General features: G+C 54.0%; 1 protein-coding gene and 1 long non-coding RNA gene across 4 annotated transcripts in view; one reads left to right on the top strand and one right to left on the bottom strand.

Annotated features, from left to right (window-relative positions):
• Positions 1-15,313, bottom strand: part of ELMO1 (engulfment and cell motility 1) — a 376,252-nt gene that overhangs the window by 317,402 nt on the left and 43,537 nt on the right. The window contains exon 1 of one of the 3 annotated variants that reach the window (XM_043975136.1): positions 11,736-11,988. The exons of 1 other annotated variant lie outside the window; for it this stretch is intronic. The gene's annotated coding sequence lies outside the window, so the exon portion shown is untranslated. Of the gene's footprint in view, positions 1-11,618; positions 11,700-11,735; positions 11,989-15,313 lie in introns of those variants that run through there. One more of the 3 variants, XM_043975137.1, reaches the window with a different exon arrangement.
• Positions 4,272-6,750, top strand: LOC122734368. The gene is made up of 3 exons (XR_006354055.1): positions 4,272-4,504; positions 5,453-5,741; positions 6,367-6,750. It is a non-coding gene; the product is annotated as an uncharacterized LOC122734368 (long non-coding RNA).

Here is a 15,313-nt window from a genome sequence, read left to right as displayed (position 1 = left end):
GGGAATCTCTTCACCTCTCTCCTAATGTGTCCAATGGGAGAACACTCCCGGGAGGGGCTGCCTTGCAGGGTGGTGGGGGGACGAGGACACCACGTTCTTGGCCAGCATCAAAGCCACATCGATGCAGCTGTGCTGGCTGCTGGCACTCCCTGGCCCCTGATGACAGTGCTCAGTGAGTGCATGGAGCCTGTCCCTGGCACATCCTTGGAATGCCGCCAGGCCTTTCCGGCCTGTCTCAGGCTGGCTCCAAGGCCAGGCACAAAGAAGATGGTGCCCACGTGGCCTCTGGAGACTGGGAGAAAAGGGAGCCCAGGCTGTGATAACACCCGCCCTGGAGAGGAAGGGCCACAGTGCCTGGGCTTCCTCAAGACCAGCCTGGTCATCACCCCCTGAGCCTCGGGTAGACTCTGTAAGCTTTATGCGCTTTGCTGGTCCCTCCTTTTCCAGCTGCCTGTGGGGACCCTCAAGTGCTCACTTATGGGTCAGTTACGGGCCTCAGTTTGTTTGTCTGTAAAATGGGAATACTGAGTCCTGGAAGGAAGTTTTGAGTTCATCTACTACCTGGGCTCCCCAAACTTGGGGTCACGGCATTTCCATAGAACTGGTTCCCTTTGTGACCCTGTGGGTGTTATTCTATTTAACAAAAGCCATTTTCCTGAGAAGAGATTGCTAGGCTTCCCCGGCCACCAGAGAGGTCCACAACCCAGAAAAGGAAAGGAGGCCCTGGTCCAGGGTAACCTCCATGCTTTCCAAATGAGGAGGGGGGAGATGGCCTGTCCCAAGTACCAAGAGCCTGGATCTCCAGCCTTCGTCCTTACGACCTAGTGACTTGGGGGCTCACCTTCAAGGTTCTGGGACTCTGCCTTCCAACTCAGAGGCTTTGTGATGGAAGAGCTAACCACGTGGCCTGGGACCCTCTCCTGCCTCCCCAGAGACGTGGCTGGCTGGGCCTCCTGCCCCGTGACTCTGGTCAGGGTTTTAGAGCACAAGTGAGAGGCAGTACTGAGCAAAACAAAGCAAGCAGAGGGATGTGATGGGCTCTGGGCCCCCTTCCACACACCCTAGCAGGCCCATGTCACTGCTCCCCTCTAGGATCTAATAGAAAATCCTGTTTCCTTCCCACCTTTCCCATCTCACTCCCTGACACCCTTGGCTTCCTGCCTGCTCCTTGTCCAGGACACTGCAGAGCCCCCAGACCCGGGCCTCTCTCTCTCCTCAGCTGCACCTCCTGGCTACCTTCAAGGCCCCTGAAGCCTTCTGGACCCTGCTTAACTCCCCTGCCTTCCCTGCTGACTGTCTCCTGTGTGTCCCTATACAGGCTGCTCCGTCTACAGACTGGCCGGTTGTGGCCCCATCCGATTGGGAGCTCCCTGAGGGCAGGGACCGTCTTTTGCCTCTTTTTCTATCTCTGGCGCTCAGCACAGGGCCCAGCACGAATGCTCGCTGACCCACCTTGACCAGTGTCTACACCAGCCATTCCCCAGGAAGAGGGCGCCTGAGGCGTCTGTAGTGAGCAGGGGTGAGGAGGGCAAGGCCGACCCCCCACAGGCAGCCGACGGGGCCTGAAGGCTTCTCCCCTCATCACCGCCAGCTGCAAAAATGGGCCGATTTTGCCTTTCCTTTATTAAAGAGCGCTGCAGCTGACCCGAAACTGCCAGCCAGCCAACAGCCCGCCTTCCTCAGCTCTACGGATGGCAGCCGGAAATCTGAGGAAATGTGTTAATCTTTCCATCTGAGTAGGAAACTCCCAATACAGAAAAGCAAGGGAGAGGAGGAGAGGAAGGAGAGGGGGGAGGAGGGAGGGAGAGGGGGGAGGGAGGGAGGGAGGGAGGAAGGAAAGAAGGAGGGAGGGAGGTGGGAGGGAGGAAAAAAGGAAGGAAGGAGGGAGAAAGGAAGGAACAAAAGGAGGGAAGGAAGGAAGGAAGGGAGGGAGGAAGGAGAGGGGGAAGGATGGGCTTAGTCCTCTACCTATTATTACACTGGTCAATCAAGCATTCATTAAGCCCCCTCAGCGTCGGTGATACACCGAGCTGCCCTCTAGGGGTCTGTCTTCCCCTCACCAGAGCAGTGTGGTCCAATAGGAGGTGGCCTCCCTCCAGAAGCAGCAGACCTGGGTTCAGATCTAGGCAATGCCCCGTATTATCTTGGATAAGACCAGATGTCTCTAAAGGTCCCTCTGTCTCTGGTGTGCACCAAGTAAGTATATAGTAAAGGGTGTGGGGGGGAGAAGGCAGCCTGTGTTTCTGCACCAGTTGAGCATTTGCCAAGCCCTTGACCTAGACAAATGGCCCATGAGGCCGATTCTAATATTGTTCCCATTTTGTAAAGGAGCAAATGGGCTCCTGGCTCGGAGAGTATTAAAGTCATCAACTTCCTGCTGGATGGGAAGGACTAAAAAGGGGGAGGGAGCTGTCTGGACCATTCACCCAGGACCAGGCACCAACCAGCTTTCTGTCTCCATCCCTTTTGCTTGTGTCTCTCTCTGTCTGTCTCTGTCATTGTCTCCGTGTGTCTCTATCTTTCCCTGTCTCTGTCTCTCTCTCTCTCTGTCTGTCTCTGTCATTGTCTCCGTGTGTCTCTATCTTTCCCTGTCTCTGTCTCTCTCTCTCTCTGTCTGTCTCTGTCATTGTCTCCGTGTGTCTCTATCTTTCCCTGTCTCTGTCTCTCTGTCTCTCTCTGTCTGTCTCTGTCATTGTCTCCGTGTGTCTCTATCTTTCCCTGTCTCTGTCTCTCTGTCTCTCTCTGTCTGTCTCTGTCATTGTCTCCGTGTGTCTCTATCTTTCCCTGTCTCTGTCTCTCTGTCTCTCTCTGTCTGTCTCTGTCATTGTCTCCGTGTGTCTCTATCTTTCCCTGTCTCTGTCTCTCTCTGTATGTTGGGGAGGGTGATGAAAGAGGTTCCCTCTTGTTCTTGCCATGACTGGAACAATCTGTGCAGGAGCGCGTGCCCCCCCCCACCGCCCCCCAGTCCTCTGCCTCAAGGGTGGCACGTTTTCAGAACTGTTCCCCTCCCCAAAGTGGATAACCCCAAAACCAGTCATCCTCGTCTTTTACAAGAGCGGCCCCTGGCCTTAAGATCAGGGGTGAGACAGGGCGGTCCATGATCATCTCTATTGTTTAATATTGTACTAGAAATGTTAGCTACAGCAATAAAAGAAGAAAAGGGAATCAAAGGAATTAGAATAGGCAAGGAGGAAACAAAACTTTCACTCTTTGCAGATGATAGGATGGTATACTTAGAGAATCCTAAAGAATCCACTAACAAACTGCTTGAAACAATTACACATTTCTATACATGACTGACAAAGCTCAGCAGCAAGAGATAGAAATTCCATTTAAAGTAACGGTAGACAATATAAAATACTTGGGAGTCTACCTACCAAGACAAACCCAGGAACTCTATGAACACAATTACAAAACACTTTTCACACACATAAAATCAGAACTATGTCATTGGAAAAATATCAATTACTCATGGATAGGATGAGCTAATATAATACAAGAGCAGCCCCTCAGATCAATAGGTGCCCTCGTCTTGAGAGAGGTTTGAAATCCTGTGTTCATGTCAGAGTCAGAAAATGCAAAGTGCTTTGAAGTTGGAGAGCCCTGACAAGTGCCCGGAGACTCAAGCTCACAGTCAGATGACTGCCAGGCAGGAGCCGGGAGCTGGGGGAGCCGGGCCAGGAGCCCTGGAGCCTCCCCTCCCCTGCAGGTCACCTGCCGTGCTGAACGCTGGCTTCAGCAGAGCCCACTTTAGCTCCAGAGATGGTCAGGAGCTCAGAGCTTCCTCCTGCTGCCTCCCACACAGGGCACCCTCTTTTCCACCTCGGCGATGCTGTTTGCCCAGACCAGTGATGCCTCTACCTGAGGCAGAAAGCCCCTCCAGGTGGCTCCGGGAACACCGGAACGTGAGGAATGGGAGACTTGGCAGGGAAGGCTGCTTTCCTTGGATGTTCATGCAAACCCAACATTAAAGTGACTTCAAAGCCAGGCAGGAAATACCCAGCTCAAGCCTCCACAGTCAGAGACTTCTCATCAGCAAGCAGGAAAGAAACGGAGACCAGGCCCAGAATCCCCTTCTTTCGGTGAACGAGGCTTTCTTACTCAGCCGCCATGCTCAAGCCTTGGAAAGCACTGAATGGTGACCACATCAGTGAAGGGAGGGGCTCTCTGGGCTCTGACCTATGGGCCCAATGGAGCATGGGGGGTGGGGAAGGACTCGGCTCCCGGCCTGCTCTGACCAGCGATGGGTGGGGCCTGAGCCCATCGCCCGGTCTCCCTGGGCTCCTCTGCTGCCCTCCGCCTCTGAGGGTCTTAGGATCACTGGCAGCTTTGCGATGGGATCTGAGGCAGTCACACTAACAGATTCTGGCTCCCCAAGAACAGCCGTTCGGGGGTTCAAAGGCCGGCCCACGAAGCGAGCCCTCACCATGGAACACCCCCAAGAGCTTTTCTCAAGCGACGGAGGGGACAAAAGCTTTGAGGGCCACTTTTCCATACTGAGCAAGTAAGTAGCATCGATTCCCATGAAAATACGATCTCTCTCCTGGTCTGAGGCTAACAACGGGCCTGGGCCTGGAATGGAGGAGGGAGAGGAGGGGGAGGGGGAGGGGGAGGAGGAGAGGATGGAGATGGGGAGGGCCAGGGGGAGCGGGGAGGAGGAGGAGGGGATGGAGGAGGGGAAGGGGAGGAGGAGGAGGGGACGGAGATGGGGAGGGCCAGGGGGAGGGGGGGATGGAGATGGGGAGGGGGGAGGAGGAGGAGGGGATGGAGGAGGGGGAGGAGGAGGAAGGGTGCTCCCCATCGCCCCCTATCTGGGAGCACCTTGTCAAGGTGTCTGCTTCAGAGAATCCCAGAGTGGGGACTCCAGCGGCCTCTGGTCCAAGCAGAGCCTGAAAAGACCCTCCTCTCCGATATAGCCTCTGAGGGTCCCTCTCTCCATCCCCACCCCCACCAGGGCAGGGACACCTACAACCTCACAGGGCAGCTTGGGCATCCGGCCTCAGGAAGCCGTCCAAGGCATCCAGCCTAACTCCCCTCTGCAACACCAGCCCGTGGCCTTTCTGTCTGCCTTCGGAGGCCAAAAGGAATGGGTCTGACCCCAGTCACTCCTCGTGTATGGGGGGACAAGTCACCAGCAGGTGTTGTACGGAGCATTCACACTTCGAGACCTGCAGCTCCAAGGGCCAGAGCAAGGCCGCTTGTGTCTTCCCAGCCCAGCTCTAAGCGCCCTACAAGGAGACAGGAGTCACTGAATAAATGCATTGGACTGAATTTGCACAGATGCTTCTCAGCCTTGGCTGAGGGACCGGGACAGCTGCTCCATTGTGCTCCTCTTCCAGATGAGGGCACCCCGGCCCAGGGCATGGGACTGGTCCAAGGTCACAAATGCAACAGAAAAAGCTGGTGTTTCAAAGACCTCTTCACACCACGTTCTCTCTTTTGACTCCCACAGCAGCCTCCAGGGGTGGATCACTAATGCCGACAATGCAGGCCCTAACATCATCGGGCGCATTTCACAGATTAGGTAAGTCTGCCCAGGGTGACACAGCAGCTAAGTCTCAGAGGGGGCCGTAGAAGCACCAGGCCCTCATTGCTTCTCACAGGGTCATTGCGAGGCCTCTCACGGAGCTCCTCCCTCGCCTCGCTGACAAAGCCGCCTTCCTCAAACCTGGACCGGTCACTGGGTTCCCTGCTCTCCCAACTGCAGGCCCTCTGGGTCACCTCAGACATCAAACCGAAAGGTCTGTTTAGCTTTTGAAGCCCTGGACTTTCTGGCCTCACTGGGCACTGCTCCCCCTGCCCCCGACCCCTGGCCTCTGGGATCGGGCCAGGCTGACTCCTCACCCTGCACACCGCATCTCCCATCTCCGGGTCTTTGCACAGGGCATCTCCTATGCCTGGCACGTATGCCCTCCTCAGCACAGAGAAGCCCCTCCTTCCTCTGAGACGCTGCTCAAAACCCAGGGTCTGCTTGAAGCCCCTCCGGCCCGACTCTGGCCCTTTCTACTTCTAGCCACTGTGTACACACTTGGATTCATTCACTTAATGTGGTGGGGAGGGTGCGGTCACACCTCCATCCCCATCCCCACCATATTCCCCATCAGACCGGGAGCCCTATGCCTCCAGCACCTCTACCAGAGCCAGGCAGGCCGTGAGGGCTTGACATTTGTCCATCATGATTGAGCCGAGCCTTGTGGGAAGCCAAGGACTGGGGGTGGGGGGCCGAGCTGGAGGAAAGGATCGAAATAAACCGAAGAAAACGGGAAGGTCTCAAGGTGAGACTTCCCTGCCCATCCGGCCCTCTGAGGGCACAGAAGCAGGGCTCAGGGGCCCTGGCACACATCACAGCACAGTCTCTCCCAACAGCCCCAGACCTCGCTGTGAGGATGCCCTGTCATCTCTGCCCTTTGACTGCAGGCGAGCAGTTGTGGCCACATCACCCTCCACACAGCGGCTTTGAGGACAGTGGCCTGAACTCTTCTCCAGGCTAAATATACCCAGTGCTTCTGCCCTCCCCAGCCCAGCCACCGCCTCAGGACCCGCAAAGGAAGCTGTCACATCAAGCTCATACTTTGTGCACGTGGGCATTTGTCTTCCCCTGGGGGGCAGGCACTGGTTTTATCCTCTGCTTACTACAGGCTCCCAAACAGAACAAGTCATTGGCTTCTGAAGGAAAAGAAGATAAACTTAATGAGGGTAGTAACTGCCTGGCACATAGTGGGCACTCCATAAATGCTTACTGATTGGCTGACATTGAACCTATAGTGAACACCCCCCCACCCCCGGCCATCTTTATCACATGACCTACTTAGCAGGGTCCTCACATCCTATCCTCCTGAAGTTGTTTTGTTTTGTTTTGTTTTTTGGTGAGGCAATTGGGGTGAAGTGACTTGCCCAGGGTCACACAGCTAGTAAGTGTTAAGTGTCTGAGGCCGGATTTGAACTCAGGTCCTCCTGAATCCAGGGCCGGTGCTCTATCCACTGCACCACTTAGCTGTCCCCCAAGTTGTTGTTGTTGTTTTGTTTTGTTTTTAACCCAAATATAGGGCAAGATGATTACTAGTAGCTTTAACCATCAGTCCCACCCTACTGGGAGCCAATACAGTTGGTTGCCACATGGATTAAGATAACCATTGCCATCTGCAATAATTTGGCAAGGCTCAACAACACTCAAAGGGCAGCGAGGTGACAAATGGACAGAGCACTGGGCTTGGAGTGAGGAAGACTCATCTATCTAAGTACAAATCTGACACTTCCTAGCTGTGTTATCCTGGGCAAGTCACTTCACACTTTTTGCCTCAGTTTCCTCATATGTAAAATGAGCTGGAGAAGGATGTGGCAAACCACTCCAGGATCTCTGCCAAGGACACCCCGAATAGGGTCACAAAAAAACCGAACACGACTGAAAATGTCTGAAAATGACACTTTGGCCTCCATCCGCGGCCCAGATAAAAATACTGAACAGAATTCGACCAAGGACTCAGCGCTCTGTTGCTCCCAAACAGTTCATAATAGAGAATATTCATCTAGTCTTTGAGGTTTGTAAAGCGCTTCACAAAATGATTTCATTTTATCCTCACAACAGTCCTGGGAGGTTGGTGACATTATTCCTCTCCATTTTCCAGATAGAAAAAGCGTGACCAAGAGAGATTACACACCATGAAGAGACCTATCGCAAAGCCAGTAAGTCTCTTCTGGATTTGAACTCCGGTCTTGTCCCACCCTGGAGCCACTATACTACCTAGCTGGCCTCAAGAAGCATCTGGTTTGAGCTTGACATCAATCTCTCAATCAACCCATTCTGAATGTCCCTGGCTGGTGGTCCCTTCCCTCCATGACTATCGGCAGTGTGTCCTGCCTGTATTGTGTTTGTACAGAATTAGACACATGTCATCTCCCTGTTACGCTGTGAGGAATGGCGGTTACCTTTCTGGTACCCCCAGCACACAGTAGGTGTTAATAAAAGCTTGTGGACACCCAGTAGTACCAGTACCTGGTCTAGGGCTTCCTACCTTGTCCAAAGACACCCCATCACAGGTTTGGCCAGAATGAAGGGTCATTGATCTACAGCCTTCTCTGCTGCCTAGAGACCCCGTCCTGACAAGAGCTAAAGTGCCATGGCCGCCAATTCTGGCAGAATTCTGGCATATGTTTCATCCAGGTGTGGTGACCTTGGTCACAGATAAATGACAGCCTTGAAGAGCCTCAGTTCCTTCATTCCCTCATCTGTAAAATGGGGGTGACAATCATTGCTCCAGGCTGCACCCTCTGGGGCCAAGACGGATTCCCTTCAAATCTGAGAGCTCAGGTCTCCGGCCCTAGGCTAACGCTGGATCCCGCTGCCAGGGCCCGTCATTTTGGGGCCTTCCCCTGAGCATTCTCCAGCTTATCAATGGCCTGGGCACTCAAGAATGAAGACCTGGGGGCAGCTAGGTGGCGCTGCAGTGAATAGAGCGCCAGCCCTGGAATCAGGAGGACCTGAGTTCAAATCCGGCCTCAGACACTCGATACTTACTAGCTGTGTGACCTTGGGCAAGTCACTTAACCCCAATTGCCTCACCAAAAAAAAAAAGAATGAAGACCTGACTAAAGCAGAGGTCAGCAGGGCTCCCATGTTCTTAGGCCAGGACCCTGAGCTCCTTCAGTGACAGGGCCTCCAGCTCACGAGGGAGCCCACTCTCAGATAGCTCCAGTAGTTGGGGTGCATACTATACTGGGTCAGAATCAACCCCTTGTACCTCAGAATCTGAGTCATCAGGATCACGGACTCAGAGACAAAGAAGTCACTGACAGATAAAGAAACTGAGGCACAGAGGGTTACAGGCCCTACCCAAGGTCACATGGGCAGTAGTGGCAGAGCCAGAGGTTCTTGACCACCTCACTGTCACCCATGCTCGCCCAAGCCTTTGAAGACCCAGAGAATACGTTGACTTTCCCTGACCTGGAGCCATCCTTTAAATAATAAAGTAGGTCTCATTAGGCCCTCAAGTCTTCTCTTATCCAAGCAGAACACCCTCAGCAAACAATCTGATGTGACTGATGCTGCCCCATTGAAAATAAACCCAGAAAGGAGAGATTCCTTCGGGAGCTGCTAGGGGTCCTGCCCTCTCCTAGAAGTCCATCCATCCCAGGCCAGGGTGGTGAGAATATGGAACGCTTACCCCCACTGTGCTGTTGCTAAGGGATTCAGAGGGGGTGAAGGACGGGGGATAAGCAGTGACGACTAGACAAGGCCAACTGAGAAGAGGCAGCTTCTCAGGGGAACCAGCAACTGTACAGCATGTGTCCAAGCGCTCACTCATCCTCAAGACTACCCAGGCTCGCTCAAGCTGCGGCATCACTACATCACCCCCAGAATCTGGGGGTCCCTCCTCCACCTCCACGGGACAATAGCCACCAGAAGCAGGGGCCACCCTGACCACTTCTTCTCTTCAACACAGAACTGTGTAGCCATAAGCCTCAGCCCCGACTCCCACGGTCTTCCAGATAAATAGGAACTGCCCCCTGAACCACCGCGTTGGAAAAATGCACGATGTTGGGGCAGTCCTGGTGACGCACAGCCAGGACCCTGCTAGGCTGGTCCGTGCCAAGGCCCTCTGGGCAGACGCAGCAGGAGAGCCATTAGAGGCTCCCGCTCTCAATTCTCTCCAAGAACCCCACGATGCCCGTCGGGGGGCCAGCAGAGCAGCGTTCCTCCATGGAGCAAAAGCCTGCATTTTAGGGGTGCTCCCTGAGTGGTGACTCGTCTCCCCATGGTGACACACAGAACAGCCACTACACAATGCTGTGAGGTGGCACTGCAGGGGATAGAGCACTGGCCTCAGAGCCAGGACAATCTGAGTTAAAATCTTGCCTCAGAGGTTAATTAGCTGCATGACCCTGGCAGGTTGCTTAAGCTCACTCAGTCTCAGTTTCCTCACCTGGAAAATGGGGATCATCAAACTAGCGTCTACCTCTTAAGACTGTGGTGAAAATCAAATAAGATGACATTTGTCAAGTCCTTTATAAACCAGAAATGGTACATAAATATGCGCTCTCCTTTATTATATTCCTATGCGTCATACCTATAATTGTTAACTAGATAGCTACTCTTCTCATCATGGGGTAGCACACTACCCAACACAGCCAGTAAAAGTAAGAAAAGAAGTAAGGGCCCTGGGAAGGCTTTTGAAAGCCAAATGCCCTTGGAGGGGGCAGGGTGGGTATATCCAGGGGCCGCTGCCACACCAGCAGACCCCAGTGCCCACCCCAGATGCTCGGGGCCCACCTGTCCCCAGACAGAAAGGCCCAAGCCCAGGCTTCCCCACAGCCAAATAGAGAGTCCTCCTTTATGCTCCTCCCCCCACCCCAGGCCTGGGATCTGTCACTCTAATTTTGTTGGGGCCGAGCCCCTGGATGTTTTCTTCTTGGCTTGGCTCCCCCCACCACCGACTCTGCCTCAGGCTTCCTTTCAAAGGCTCACCCAGACCCAAGTCCAAAATTAAACAAAGTAGCCACAATTCCTTTGTGTGTAAAGAAAAAGACTCTCCTAAATTCAGTGGGAAGTTTAAAAAAAAATCCCAAACCAGGGGAATGTTTAGAAAATTCCATTTCAAAGCTTTGGACTGTTTCTCCAGCACCCAGCAGCCTCCCACCCTCCCTGCCAGTCTTCTCCAGGGCAGACACCCTTAGATTTACAGGAGCCAAGGGGGGCGGCGGCGTCCAGGACCCAGATGGACACGCTGAAGAGCCAAGAGGGTAGAAACAACTCTGGCCTCGGCCTCTCCCTGTGGCAGGGGCAACAGGAGCCGGGAAAGTGAGTGGGGGGGGCAGGTGAAGACATGGAAAAGAATGGGGGGGCTCTATCCTGAGGACCCGGGGTCAGGCACAGCTTCTTACACATCTCTGAGTGGCCTTGACGGCCATGCAACCTCCCCGGTCTCAGTTTCCTTGTCTGCAAAAAAATGAGGACAGGAATGATGGGCCCTGAGGTCCCCTCCAGCCCAGACCTGAGAAATGAGTAACCTGGAAACCCCAGGCCCTCACAGCCCAGCAGCCTTGCCAACTAGACACGTCCCAGCCAAATTCTCCATGGGTTTCTCCTACATGAAACAACCTATGCCCCCCATCACCTCCTTCTCTTAGGGATCCAGCGCCCCCCCTCAAGCTAGAGCTCTCCTTCCCTTAGGGATCCAGTGCCCCGCCCCAAGCTAGAGCTCTCCTTCCCTTAGGGATCCAGTGCCCCCCCCCATAGAGCTCTCCTTCCTCAAATCATGATGAATCAGGGAAAAACAAACACTACCTCCCTATCACCTAGCCAGCACCCAGCACAGCGCTCGGCACCTAGCAGGCACATTCAGCATTTTGAGGACTGATCTTGCTGCACCTGGATGGGAGCGGTTTCCTTCTTCCTTTCTTTCACCTGCCCCCAAGAATCAGGACACCAGAGCAGTCTCCCCCTGAGTAACCATGGCATTAAGAACCAGCCACACTAGACTTTTCTTCAAACCCAATTTGCTGGAAACATTCACAACAATAGAGACCTGCATCCCCTCCCCTTCCGTCCCATCCCCACCGACCACCTGATTACAATGGGGGTTTTAAGTTGAGGGATAATGAGAAGCCAGGGAGCCACCTACCTGGAGAGATACAGGTTCCTTGCAGGGGGATGGGGGGGGGGGAGGAAGTCCTCAGGCCCGGCCTCTGGGCAGAGTGGAGGCCTGCGGCCTAGCCTGGGGACAGAAGGAGCCACTTACACAGCTGTCCCTGGGAGTCCCCAGGCACGGCCTCTGGGCTCCTCAGAGATCTTCAGCCCCCACCTGGGATTCAGGAAGCAAGCTTGGATAGTCAGAGAGCAGCAGAGACAGACCAAGCCTTAGCCAGGCAGGAGCAGGTTGTCTTGTTCTGCCCTGCCTGGGGAGGCCCAGGGCCAAGAAGAAAGGAAAGCCGGAGGTCCCCAGCGGCCCCACCTGCTCTGAAGCCCACAGGGCGTTCCTGTAACTCTAGCCTCCCCCGTTCTGTCTTCTCCAGAGGAGGCTGGCCCCAGGGTGGCTCCTTCCCCTCAGGCCCAGTGGCAGATGCAGACTAAACAGATAACAAAGAACCTTTCACCGTTAGTTTGTCCTTGTTCTGTCTCGTTTCTTGGAGAAAAGCCACCATTGCAGTGTGACAGGCCCCTGCTCCTCTCCAGCCCCACATGAGCAGCACCAGCCCCTCCCTGTGCCCCATCCGTGCCCACCAGGGCCAGAGCTCAGGGCCCTGGACAGAAGGGAATCTGGCCTCTGCTCCCTGGAGGTGGTGAGCTCCCCACCCAGAAGCATCTTCAAGCAGAGGATGGACCATCCCCGGATGTTTTCAAGGAAAGTTTTGACCAGATGGCCTGATTGGTCAGACACTGAGGTCCTTCCTGGCTCTGAGATCCTGGGACTCCAGGATGGTGTGGCCAGCTCTTCATGCAGGAGGAATGAAGACCCGGCATGGGGCTGTCTGGGCACTGAGAGCCCCGCAACGTCAGCAGAACAAACAGAGTCTCCCCCACTCATCTTTGCCACTAAGTCAGGCATGTGCCCTTGACGGGTGAGATGGGTCTTGGAGACCGGGCAGCAGTTATGGGCGTTGGGGTCAGGAAGGCGGACTCAGGACACTCACTACACTCATTATCTATGTGACCCTGGGGTGGATCCCTCAGCCTCAGTTCCCTCATCTGTAAAACATTTGATTCTCAGAGTTTCTGCAAGGATAAAATGTGCTAACACAGGGCAGCTAGGTGGCGCAGTGGATGGAGCACCGGCCCTGGAGTCAGGAGGACCTGAGTTCAAATCCGTCCTCAGACACTTAACACTTACTAGCTGTGTGACCCTGGGCAAGTCACTTAACCCCAATTGCCTCACCAAAAAAAAAAAAAAACATGTGCTGACACGACAAGTACTTTGCAAACCTTGAGTACCTCGATGACTCTGGCTATTTGTCTCCACAACGCGGGCCCAGATCTCTTGGCTATGTGGCCAATTGGAGATCAGCATTCTAGGGACAAGCTGGTCCAGAGTCCCAGCTGAGGCTGCTGGGAGGTCCCAGGTGAAGGAAGAAACGATGAAGGACACACCAACGGAGCTAATCTTTGTATAGGATCTCCCCTGCGCAAAGAGCTGTGCTAAGCACTTTATAATTGTTACCTCATTTGGTCCTCACAACAGTCCTGGGAAGCAGGTGCTGTTATTATTCCATTTCACAGATGAGAAAAACTGAGGCAAACAGAGGGGGAGTGAGCTGCCCAGGGCCACAGGGCTAATCGGCGTCTGAGGTCTTCCTGACGACGGCACTCCTTCTACTGTGCCGCCTCGCTGCCCCCTGATGATAATTACAATAGTGACAATTCTTTTCTCATACAGTTTTATTATCAGCAGCACCCTCATCATCTAATCTATGTTGATAATAGAGGCTTGGCATTCTTTAGCATTTTCAGGTGGATTTGAGCCTGAGGTGAATGGCCAAAGTCACCAAAACACTGCTTCTTGGGGGCAGGGAGGGGAGGGAGCAGGACTTGGTCAGAGAAAGAGAAGCTGGTTTTGTTCTTGTCCCCTGAGGCTTCAGACAGAAAACAGAAAAAGGAACAACCCCCCCCACTTCCCTCCCCCAGCCCTCGGCCATCAGCCTCCTTCCTCATTCAGTGTTTTTCTCTCACTGGGCCCGTGATGCCAGCCCAGGGCTTCTGCTCTAGCTCTAGGGAGCCCTCCCTGGAGGTCCAGTCCCAGGGCTCCGGATGACCTTCAGGGACTGCCTGAGTCTCCACCCCCCACCCCAGGCTTCCATTCCTTCCATCTCTCCCCAGCACTGGGCCCAGGCCCTGAGTGGTCACTCTTCATCCTCCTACGCTTAGGTGGGCTGAGCATCCAGGAGGGGGACGCCGCAGGGGTGGGGAGCTGGGGGTGGGGCAGAGGTCAGGATGATGTGCCCCAGGGGACACACAGGAAAGAGAAGTCTACGAAGGAAAGAAACTGAGGTGCCGCCGCCGGCTGCTCCAGAGCTAAAAGAGGAAGGCCTTCCTGTGCGTGTGGCCGGCTCGCCTCCATCGCACATGAGCCAATGTCTGGGCTATCGCTGGGAGCCCCTCCAGCTGCTGGCGCTGCGGGGATAGCGCTGGGCCATTGCCTCCTTCGGTGAGCTGAACCCCAGGCTCCAGACCCTGGAAAGTCAAGAGCCCTCCTGAATTTCCTCCCTCAGACCCGTCTGGCCAAGAGGCGCAGTCAGGGCAGCCAGGACTCAGCACTTCTCCTTTCTGGTGGCTAAGTAAAATGAGCACCTCAGTACCTTCCTATTTTTATTTTTAGCACTTCTCTCCACTCAGGTGCTTCAAACAAGCAAACAGCTCTCCACGGGGCTGACACAGCATGAGGGGGAAGGGGCCTTCCAGTAGCTACAGGGCTCCTGGCCCACCAATGTGGGGAGCCTTTGGCTATACTTTTGTGAATATGTTGGGGGCAGCTGAGGAAAAAAAGGAAGGGAGGAAAGATGGAAATGAGAAAGGGAGGGAGGGGGAGAGAGAAAGAAGAGAAGGAAGGAAGGATGAAAGTGAGACAGGAGGAAGAGAGAGAGAAGAGAGAAGGAGGGATGGAAATGAGAAAGGGAGGGAAGGAGGGAGAGAGAGAGAAGAGAAAGAAGGATGGAAATGAGAAAAGGAGGGAAGGGGGAGAGAGAGAGAGAGAAGAGAGAAGAAAGAAGGATGAAAATGAAAAAGGGAGAAGGAGAGAAAGAGACACAGAGACAGACAGAGACAGAAACAGAGACAGAGAAGAGAAAGAAGGAAGGAAGGAAGAGAAAGAGAGAAGAGAAAAGAAAGGATGGAAATGAGAAAGGGAGGGAAGGGGGAGAGAAAGAGAGAGAAGAGAGAAGAAAAAAGGATGAAAATGAAAAAGGGAGAAGGAGAGAAAGAGACACAGAGACAGACAGAGACAGAAACAGAGAAAGAAGGAAGGAAGAGAAAGAGAGAAGAGAAAAGAATGGATGGAAATAAGAAAGGGAGAGATAGAAAGAAAGAGAAAGGAGAAGGGAGGAAGCAAGGAAGAGGAGGGAGGAAGGAAAAGAAAGAACTTGTGGCATCTAATACCTTTCTTCCACAAGTCAGCAAGCCGTCCTGTACAAAAAGAATTAAGAGTTTTTCTGTTTGACATCAGAGGACAGAACCACGAGTGATGGGTGAAAATAGCAGGGAGATAAGTGTCAGTTCTGAGCATCAGTTTCAGATTCTGGGGCAGCTAGGTGGCGCCATAGTGCACAGAGCACCAGGACTGGAGTCAGGAAGACTCATCTTCTCCAGTTCAAATCTGGCCTCAGACAC

This window comes from Dromiciops gliroides, chromosome 1 (genome assembly GCF_019393635.1).
Source record: "Dromiciops gliroides isolate mDroGli1 chromosome 1, mDroGli1.pri, whole genome shotgun sequence".
In the NCBI taxonomy this organism is placed as follows: domain Eukaryota; kingdom Metazoa; phylum Chordata; class Mammalia; order Microbiotheria; family Microbiotheriidae; genus Dromiciops; species Dromiciops gliroides.
This window is presented reverse-complemented; position numbering and strand designations above follow the sequence as displayed.